The sequence below is a fragment of the Carlito syrichta genome, unplaced genomic scaffold (assembly GCF_000164805.1).
Source record: "Carlito syrichta isolate Samal-C Ts95f unplaced genomic scaffold, Tarsius_syrichta-2.0.1 Scaffold302078, whole genome shotgun sequence".
NCBI classification, from domain to species: domain Eukaryota; kingdom Metazoa; phylum Chordata; class Mammalia; order Primates; family Tarsiidae; genus Carlito; species Carlito syrichta.
Genome location: NW_007246174.1, coordinates 140,501 through 151,267, shown reverse-complemented (window position 1 = coordinate 151,267; position 10,767 = coordinate 140,501). Strand labels below are relative to the sequence as shown.

The 10,767-nt window shown below is 37.2% G+C and overlaps 2 protein-coding genes across 2 annotated transcripts in view; both read right to left on the bottom strand.

Annotated features, from left to right (window-relative positions):
• Nucleotides 1–10,767, bottom strand: part of NDUFV2 (NADH:ubiquinone oxidoreductase core subunit V2) — a 62,965-nt gene that overhangs the window by 20,098 nt on the left and 32,100 nt on the right. The window lies entirely within an intron of this gene.
• ANKRD12 (ankyrin repeat domain 12) overlaps nt 1–10,767 on the bottom strand; it is a gene marked incomplete at its 3' end in the record, with an annotated part of 133,411 nt that overhangs the window by 121,760 nt on the left and 884 nt on the right. The window lies entirely within an intron of this gene.

The window sequence follows — 10,767 nt, the reverse complement described above, 5'->3', positions numbered from 1 at the left end:
AAAAAAAAAAAAAAAAGGAAAAAGATTTAATAGCACTAGAGAAGGGTGAAAGCTCATAGCTCATTATGGTCTTTTCTGAACCTGTTAAATTATCTGAAATGTTTCAAGATTAAAAAAAACTTCTTCGTATTTTAATTTTTGCCACCCCAGCAGCCCCTCCAGAAGACAAGCAATTGTAGTCAACCCGATTTGCACCAAACCCTAACAACTGCAAATAAGCCTAGTGTCATTCAAAATACCACTCACAGTATAATCTTTCAAAATGCCCTATCTCACTAAATTTACTGCTTCTGTTAAAAATGACAGTTGGCTGGGCTCGGTGGCTCAGCCTGTAATCCCAGCACTTTGGGAGGCCAAGGCGAGTGGATTGCCTAAGCCTGGAGGTTCGAGACCTGCCCGGGCAACTTGGCGAGACCTTGTCTCTACAATAAATCAAAAACTAGCCGGGCGTGGTAGCGTGTGCCTTCCAGCTACTTGGAAGGCTGAGGCAGAAGGATCGCTGGAGCCCAACAGGTTGAGGCTGCGGTGGCCGGGAGCATGCCACTGCACCTCCAGTCTGGGCGATAGATTGAGACTCCAACTCAAAAAAAAAAAAAAATTACAGTTGGGTGGAGTTGACCAATCTAGGGGCTCTGACTACTCCAGGCCCAGACTGGCCATCTTTTGACTGTGGTATTAATATCTCATAAAGCTTTTAACCCATTCACTGAATAAGTGGCCCCAAAATAAATAAATAAATAAAATAAACATGACACAGTTGGGGCAGGAAGAGGTGACTCAAGCCTATAATCTCAGCATTTTAGGAGGCCAAGGTGAGAGGACTGCCTGAGACCACGGGTTCGAGAACAGCCTAGACAACTGGGTGAGATCTCATCTCTACAATAAATCAAAAAAATTAGCCGGGCATGGTAGTAAGCATCTGTAGTTCTGGCTACTTGAAAGGCTGACGCAGAAGGATCGCCTGAGCCCAGCAGGTCGACACTGTGGTGGCTATGAGTGTGCCACTGCACACTCCAGCCTGGGTGACGAAGTGAGACTCCAACTCAAAAAAAAAAAAAAGACAGTTGGCGAGGCACAGTGGTGCAGGTCAACACTTTAGAAGGCTGAGGTGAGAGGCTTGCTTGAGCCCAGGAGTTCAAGACCACCCTAGTCAACACAGTGAGGTCTCATCTCTACAAATAAAGAAATTAGTCAAGCATGGTGGCATGCGCCAATAGTCCCACCTACTGAGAAGGGGAAGGAGGACTGCCTGAGCCCAGGAGTTCAAGGTTGTGTCAAGCCATGACTGAGCCACTGCACTACAGTCTGGGCAACAGTGAGACCTCAACTCAAGGAAAAAAAAAAAAAGATAGGCTCATACTTTAGCTTTAAATGAAAGAAAAGGGCCTTTAATTGCTTAGATAACGGATGTAGTTTTAACAGAGGTAGATAAAATGACTGTGATAAGTCATCAAAAAGAAAAAAACCCAGCAGATTACGATAATCACTGCTTCTGCAATATAAGCCTGTGACCTTAAAACTCTGCCAAAACTCTTTATGCAGTCACAGTGAAGTGAAAGCAGTACCCTACAAGAGAGCAATGCTAAAGGAAGTAATAAGGTATCTCTAACTCACAAAGCAACCCATTCTCATCCTGACCCAACAATATGGTAGGTAATCAAACACTGCTTCAATTATAGCCTAAAACTCCCACTTCTATGACTTCATAGCAGGACCGAAGTGTAGGGCATTCAAAGAAAAATACATGCTAAACTAGTTTAATGTAGTAGTGTATGTCATTGATAGCTCTCCTGACCAGCACAATTTAGCATCATAAACTGTTTCTCTGTCAAAGTATGTTGATGAGCATAAGAAGAAATATGGCAATGAGGAACCAGAGTAAATTCACTGTATTCTAACAGCTGTAAGAAAGTGATATGAAAAGGCTGGCACTCTGAAAACTCCAACGCCAGTGGAAAAGAATAAGTGCATATTTGGTTTATTTTTTAAATAAAACTATTTCCTGACTTACAACCACAGAAATATTTTTGAATTGGGGGGGAAAGGCAAATCTCATTGATTTGTATTTGTTTAATACAAATATTAAACAGCTTTACCTACTAAAGAAAATATACTACAAAGATGCCTAAAAAAGAAATTTAGGGCTATTTAAGAAAGGAAGAAAAAAACTAAACCTAAATGTCCAAGTTAGTGAGTGGAGTGAGTAGTCTTTTTGTCAGACCTATTTCAACACCTAAAACTCACAGATGCCTTACTCTAAACACATATTCACCAAAAAACCTACACTACAACTTCAAAATATTCACAGAACCGCTTCCTAATTATGGATCCTTGTTTTACGTAATTATTTCCTCCTGCTAGATTTCAGGCTGCACACAAGCAGAGAATAGTGTTCAGATATGTGCTTAGCACTGGGACCTAAAACCTCAAAACCTAGGAGCCTTTCCAATGATCACCTTGTCTCCTATTTAAATTCCATACAGCTTCTAGAATTATTTCCTATGAAAAATTAAAGAATATTATTATCCTCTTATTTTATGTCTATATTTTGTTCCGAGTGTGAACTCTTAAGAAGATAGACTATAATACTGTCTTTGCTTATATTTCCCAAACGCTTGCCTCACCAATGCTAAATGCAGTGCTGTGCATAATGACACTCCTTTAAAAATTGTTAACTATGTAAGTGTTTAAAACTTTACTATATATGGAGCTGGGTATGGTGGCTCGTGCTTGTAATCCCAGCTACATGGGGAGGTTGAGATGTAAGGATTCCCTGAGCCCAGGAATTTGAGGCTGCAGTGAGCTATAATCACAACACTGTTCAAGCCTAAGCAACAGGGTAAAACCCTGCCTCTTTAAAAACAAACAACAAAAAAACACACCAACAAAAAACTTCATTATATTCCTAATACATGTTCACTGTAGCAAAACTGGAAAATTCAGAAATAAGGAGATAAATTCCAATTACTTTCAAATTCAATAACATCACATTTTGAGGCTGAAAACTTCAAGACAACCTTTCACTTCTTGTAAAAAATTCATAGTACAAATTACATATTTTCTCCCTAAAGGATCTAAGTTGACTTATTTTATCCTTTTTTTCTCTTAATATCATTTTTTTTTTTTTTTTTTTGAGTTGGAGTCTCACTCTATTGCTCAGGCTGGAGTGCGGTAGCACACTGATCGACCTGCTGGGATCAGGTGATCCTTCTGCCTCAGGCTTCCAAGTAGCCAAAACTACAGGTGTGCACTACCACGCTGGCCAATTTTTTTTATTTTTTTAATTTATTCTAAAGACGAGGTCTCGCCAATTTGCCCAGGCTGGTCTAGAACCCACAAGCTCACTCGCCTTGGCCTCCCAAAGTGCTGGGATTACAAGCTGGGCCACCAAGTCCAGCCAATATCATCATTTTTGATGGTACAGTTTTGAAAGAAAGCAATACAGTCACTATCACTTACTAGATATATGTAACTTTAAATTATTTAACGTTCAGCTCATCTGCAAGAGGGAAATAAAATAAACTTCACACCGGGCTCGGTGGCTCAGCCTGTAATCCCGCGCCTTTGGGAAGCTGAGGTGAGTGGATTGCCTGAGCCCGCGGGTTCGAGACCTGCCTGGGAAGCGAGACCTCATCTCCACAATAAATCAAAAAATCAGCCGGGCGTGGTAGCACATGCCTCTAATTCTGGCTACTCAGAAGGCTGAGGCGGAAGGATCGCCGGAGCCCAGCAGGTCGAGGCTGCGGTGGCCAGAAGCGGCCACTGCACTCCAGTCTGGGTGACAGAGTGAGACTCCAACTAAAAAAAATTAAAATAAAATAAATAAAATAAACTTCACAAGGTCATTGCAAGTAGTCAACGAAAAGTTATGTGAAGATTCTATTACCAACTATAGAATACTTGTAATTTTGCCTCTACCAGTTTATCAGCCCTTCATAATGAATGACTCAAGTGTGAGATTACATGCCTCCCCCCCTCCATGCTCAAAGGAGTCTCACTATTTTTGCTACTCTCACTCTAACATACAAAAACTAAGTAGGGGAAATTCTTAGACTAGGGACGTGAACAGAATAAAACAGCTTAAAGAGTTATCAACCCAATAAGGTATTAGTACTTTGGAGAGGAACCGTTTCTTTGGTGCTATACAAGTTCAGATTCAAAAGATAAATGATAGCTCAGAAAAAAATGTTTGCAACATATAACAAACGATTAATATATAAAGATTATGCATAAAGAGGCTGGAGCATTACTAACCTTTTTATTACATAGTTTTAATGTAACAACAGCATATATTAATTTTGTAATGTAAAAACCCAAATAAAAATGTTCAAATATTATTTGTTTAAATTCCTAATTGCTCCTTCTAGAAGTTTTAAGAAACAGAAAAACGCAAATGATTATTTTCTCATGTATTAGTTAATGATCCTAATTCCTATAGCTAGAATCAAATACTTTCATACAACAATGAAAGAGAAAACCCTTAAAGTGTAAGATGAAAGTGATAATATAATTTGATTTTTTGGGGGACATCTCACTCTGTTGCCCAGGATGGAGAGCAGTGGCATAATCACAGCTCACTGCAGTCTCGATCTCCTGGACTCAGGCAATCCTCCTGCTTCAGCCTCCCAAGTAATTTGAACTACAGGTGTGTGTCACCACACCCAGCTAATTTTTTGATTTGTTGTCGTTGTTTTTCTATTTTGCAGATACAAAATATTGTTCAGGCTGGTCTGGAACTCCTGTGTTCAAGGAATCCTGACACTTCAGCCTCCCAAAGTGCTGGGATTACAGGTGTGAGCGACCATGCCTAGCATAATTTAAATTTAATAAAACAAATATAAGTATATAGCAGTGATTATGTAAGTATCAATTTATCTTGACTATGATTTGCAAAGCAAGAGAGCACTAACTCCTGAAGGAAGAGGAGGAGCCTTGAAGGGGAAAAAGGACAAAAGAAAGGAAGAAGGAGTGAGCCAATTTGCTGTCAACCATTCCTGTTTACTTTCAACAACATGACGACAAATGGAAACATGATAAAGAGGTGTTTTGTTTTGTTTTTTTAATCCTGTTCAAATGCAGCTTAAAGAGAATACTCTTCTTCATTCCTAAGATATTTTTACAAATCCTGGAAGACAAGGATAATTTCTGAAGGGTGAATAATCACTGCTGGGTGATCACCTCAACTATAAATAAATGAATGAATTGGGTTGATCTCAGAGAAAAAAATTCCTCAAAGTAATAGACTTACAATCATATAACACAAATTTCAAGTTAGTTTTTGAGTAGTAAGATCTACGGTTGGACATATTCTGGTGGGAACTTTTCAAGTGTTTCCTTAATTAAATATGTAAGATATCTACTTCATATATTAAAGTAACATATATTAAAGTATCTAATAGTACCTAGCACACCGAAACTCAATATAAGTTTTTTCCTTAATTGCCAAGTAATTTCCAAATAGCAAGAATTAAACTCTGGCAGTAAAGATTTATTTTAACTCATAGGTTGCTAGACTTTAGTACAGAACACTGGAATACAAGCCAAGTTTTGTTCCTAGTTACCATATTCTTGTGCAAATTATGGTAGGAAACATTCTGTAAAAAAATTTTTTTTATCAAATTGTCTTTAATATCATTAACCATTACTACTAATTAGAAACGTTGTATAAAGAATATTTTAAATGTTTACTTCTACCCTACTTTGTTTCCGAAAAGTTAAACAGAATAGAAAGGCAAATGTGTACAACATGAACTTGGTGAGAGAAAGTAAAAGTCCTTCTTTTTCCTTTAGGTTTGCTAATGCTTCTCTTTCATAAGTGAATTTCAAAGGAGTCTAGCATTATTTCAGATAATTTTAAACTGGATCCAAGACATGACTCAAAAGCATCAGATTAGTTGACAATCCTTGCTATGCCTCACAGAGCTGACAAAATCAAGAGAATGGGATGTAAAATGTACATTGTGAACTACAAAGCAGTATGATTTTGAAGGTACTACCTTTCTTTTAACTTGAATCAATATAGGTATTTCTTGGCAGAAAAGAAATCCACACGTGTTTTTTGTTCTCTGTTAAAGTCAGAACACACAAAACTCCTATGTAGGAGGAACAATCTGAAACCTCATAAATTAGAGACCTCTTACAAAACTCTTTCCTATTGTTACAATAAAAAACCTACAGCAGGCATGGTGGCTCCTGCCTGTAACAAAGAAACAGATCCAGCAATAGGAAATTTGAGTTTGAGCAGGTAAGAAAATAGCATCTAAGACTAGGTTTTCTAAGATTAGGAAGACTCTACAAAATTTTAAGAATCCCAGCTGTAATCCCAGCTACTCAGGAGGATGCAGTGGGAGAACTCCTTAAGGTCAGGAGTTCAAGACCAGCCTGGGCAACATAGCAAGATCTCATTGCTAAAAACAAAACCAAATAAAAAACTATATAATAAAAAGGCTAACATTCTCCAACCTCCCTATGCATAATTTTACACATTATTAATCTTCTATGTATTACATGTTACAATAAGATAATTAAAAGCAGTAGCTAAAAATGTATTTAATGCTAATTGTTATTTTCTCAAATTGTGGCGCACTGATAACCAGAAAGATAAACTACTACATATTTTGAAACAATTTTAGTGCAATAAACAGTGCTAAGAAATTGGCCAAAGAAGTCACATTTTAAATTTTTAGAATTTGTAAAGCAAAAAAAAAAAAAAAACTTCCACCCTATGACTTTCAGCTTCATAATGTACCTCCTTTATTTATCTCAATTTGGAAGCATTTTCATGTTTAAACTTAATTTTCTAAAGATTTATGTTTAAGTTTAAGTTTCTTAGAATTTTGGGATCTCACTAATCAGAAAACCTAATCTTGTATGCTATTTTCTAATGTGGTCAAACTCAAATTTCCTATTGCCCGATCTATTCCTCTACTATACTCCTAAATGAGTTTATGTTTAGTTATTTTTTTCTTTAGTCGGTATGATTAAAGTATGTCTTCTTTAAAATAATGACATCAGTATCAACATGGAATTTGTTAGAATAACCTCGTATAACAACCATAGTCCTGTAGCTAGTGAGAATAATTTGCTTCTGACGACTAATATAAAAACAACAACATCACAGCAATAAAATAATTAAAAGCAGTATCTCATTTAAAAAGCAGCATCTCATTTTAAAAGTTTGCTGGCCTATCTGCTATAATTCCCATAAGGTATATATATTTTTTTCTTTTTTGACCAACCAGTGGAAGGTAAAATAGCTAGCTGACTCCCAAACATTTTTCATGAAGTATGAAATTTTTAAAAAACTACCTTAAAACTTTTTAAAACCAGCAAGACACTCTTAGAGACAGAGCAGAGAAATGGTTAAGAAAGGAGACAATGAAACGTTACTTATTTAGTTATTTAAGTATCAACACATCACATAACTGTGCACAGCCTCAGTTACCTCCGCCATGTTAGAATAATAGTACCTGTTTTACAAGGTTGTTATGAAAATTATCGGAAATATTTCTCTTAAAACAGAGACTTGGATAACTCCCTAGGTCCCCTCCCACTGTGGAAGCTTCTCTGTCCTCTCAATAAACCTTGCTTTCTTAAAAAACAAAAAAGAGCGACTTGCATATTTTACATGCTTAACAAATATTATCTATTATTATCATCATTACCTTTGTTTTCAAGACTATAAATGCTCTGAAAACCTATGTAGTTCTGAAATTTTTTTTTTTCTTTTTGAGTCAGGGTTTCACTCTGTTGCCCAGGCTGGAGTGCAATGGCACAATCACAGCTCACTGCAGCCTCAAATTCTTGGGCTCAAGCAATTCTTCCACCTCAGTCTCTCAAGTAGCTGAGACTACAGACATGTGCCACTATACCTGGCTAATTTTTTTTTTTTTGTAGAGACAAGGTCTTGCTATGTTGCTCAGGCTGGTCTCAAACGCCTGGGCTCAAATCATCCTCCTGCCTCGGCCTCCCAAAGTGCTCGTACCGAGCCACTGCATCAGGAAGTCCTGCAATATTGACATGTTGGTTTCTAGTACTATCAACTTAAAAAGAAAAAGGTTTTAAACTTATCAGCAAAAGCAAAAAAAAAAAAACCTGTTTTAAATTACTCTAAATTTTTAAATTTACTAGATGACCTTAACAAGATTTACTTAAAGCTGAGTTCACAAAAGAAATTATCTACTGTAATTGCCATATCTGCAAACCAGCAAGAGACAAATTTACATTGCTACTAAGATACTTTCACTATGACTTCTAAAAAGCTGTCAAAGAAACAGATTATGCATGCATGAGTATATACAAGTATGTTTTCAAATGCTAGGTGAAAAAATTTCATATTCTTCAGGGGAAGTCAGGCTCTAACAACTGCAATATTTAAAATGTTCATAAGCGGCTTTACTAAGATTAGAACTAAGTGGGGATTAGAAAATGTATGCACAGGGAATTATAATCTTTAAATAAGGTGATGAAACAATAAAGCTAGGGTTAAGCAAAAAAACCTATGAATCTAAACACCTTGTTACACTTTAAGAATTATATTTTCCTTAAAAATGATATCGCCATTTGTATCTGTGTAAAAGCTTACAGTATACAATGTGTTTTCAATAAAGTATTCTCATATGTTCCACCCAACAACTGTGAATTATTATGTGGGAAAAACACTTTTGTATATTAAGGCAGCAAGGTTCTAAAAGTTAATGTGACATGTCAAAAACTACTGCTAGAATGTGAAAAACAATGAATTTAAACCTGGGCCTTCTTACTTATATTTCAATGTTCTTTCCACAACTCCATAAAGCCACTTCTAAAGAGGCAAACTAGCATCTCCACAAGAAAAAACCTCTAGGCTAAACCACAGACTGCTTTAAACCAGCTGCAGACTAACTGTAAGTCATTTCGCCATACCAGGCCTTTATTGTCTCATCTGTCAAATGAGGTAAACAGATTAGAAAATTAGAAGTCCCTTCCAATTCTAAGGATAAATCTCCAATGCTGTAACCTGCACAGAGTACAGGATTTTTTACAAATACACGATACTGTTAGCAACAAATTCCAAGTCAGAAAGCAGTGGCAATAGCTCTTAATAAATTTACTGCAATTTTTAAACAAATTATTCACATCTATCTGATATGTTACTTCAAAATTATTACATTTATATACAGAAAGCAATCGCAACCTCTTGTGAACTATGATGGAAATGACTAATTTCACTAACCATTCTCTTTCAGACTGCAATAAAGCTCTTAAAACAAACAGTTTAAGAAAAATTTAACTACAGGTCAGCTAATACCAAGAAATTGAAATAATATTTTCACAACTATTTTTCATATTTTTAAAAATAAAAATCTCGTTTCCAAATATCCCAAATAACTACCATTTTTCCGATCTACTTCAAAAGAATCAGTCATATTTTTCAACTTCTATAGGGAAAAAAGTAACATCGACATCTTGATAAAAACATCTTTCGTTAACTTACTTCATTCCACTAGTTGGATACTCGTCTCCAAATTAAATTCACGTTTTTCTTAGATATTAAAGAACCAATATCAGACACTGCACAATGTATTTTCAGCTAGTAAGTTCTTTCCTGGTCTGAATATTTTTGCTCTTTATTCTTCCTCAAACATTCTTCACTTTATTCCTCATTTATACCAAACATTATTCACCCAGTGATTTTTCACTTTCTCAGTTCTGCGTAGTTTATAAAATTACTCCAATAACTACTAATTCTTAACAACTACTATGAAAACTGTAAAGAAACTATAAAACGTTAAAGGTATGTCCTACATGATTACACAACACCCTGGTTTTCCTTAATTTTAACACCTTGCCTATCTTTAAAATAGAACACATAACTCGAATAGTTAAGCTTGACCTTAGCCAAGCTGTCCTGTAGAGTTCTGGAAATTTATTCAGTGCTTGTGTCAACTATAGAAGATCCTGAAGTAGTAAAACATCTCTTCCCTTGTCTATAACCTCCTGGGGGAAACGTTTCCAACCTTTAAGTGTTTCTGCTTTTAACTAAAATTAAGATTTTTCTCAACAAGATTAGTTAAAATAACGACATCTTATACAGCCGACACTATCTAATTTTGCTTTTAAGTCACTTGGCGCCAACAGAACATATGTGCTGCCAGTTCTGAGCTAATCTCCAGGAAGGCCTTTGTATAAGGATTGAAGAAACCGAAACAAACCAGTGCCCAAGATTTGTTAACAGCCTACTTGAGCGTACGTTTTTAACAGTTAATTTACTTTAAAACGGCTATTCCATACTTAAGACTTCCTTTATCATTGGCACAGGCTATCCTAAAATAAAGGAATACAAGACTGAGAACACAGGTCCACTTCAACTTCGGATTCCAAAGCGAGTCGGACCCCTGGATCTGCAACACGCGCGTTCGCAGCGCAGCCACGGGCGGCCGGCGGAAATGACAATCCCGGTGACTCCGCTGCTTTCAGTGTTTCCTAAGTTTCAACTGGCGCAATACTGTTTACTTCCCATCCGAAGCCGCTTCCCGCTGTTATGGTTAAAACAGCTGTCAGCTGGGCCTCGGTAACCTCTTTGTACAGCCGTTCGCTCCACGCTTTGGGATCCTCGGGGACGCGTCATCCCACATCACTCCTCGAAACCAGACCGGAGAGCAGGCGTGCTCCGAGGGACCGGGAACGCCACCCGGCGGGTCCTCGAAAGCGACGGCGAGCACCGGCTGCCGAAGGCGGCACGGTCCGCTCACGCCGGCACCGGAGACACTCCCGCAGCGCGGCCGC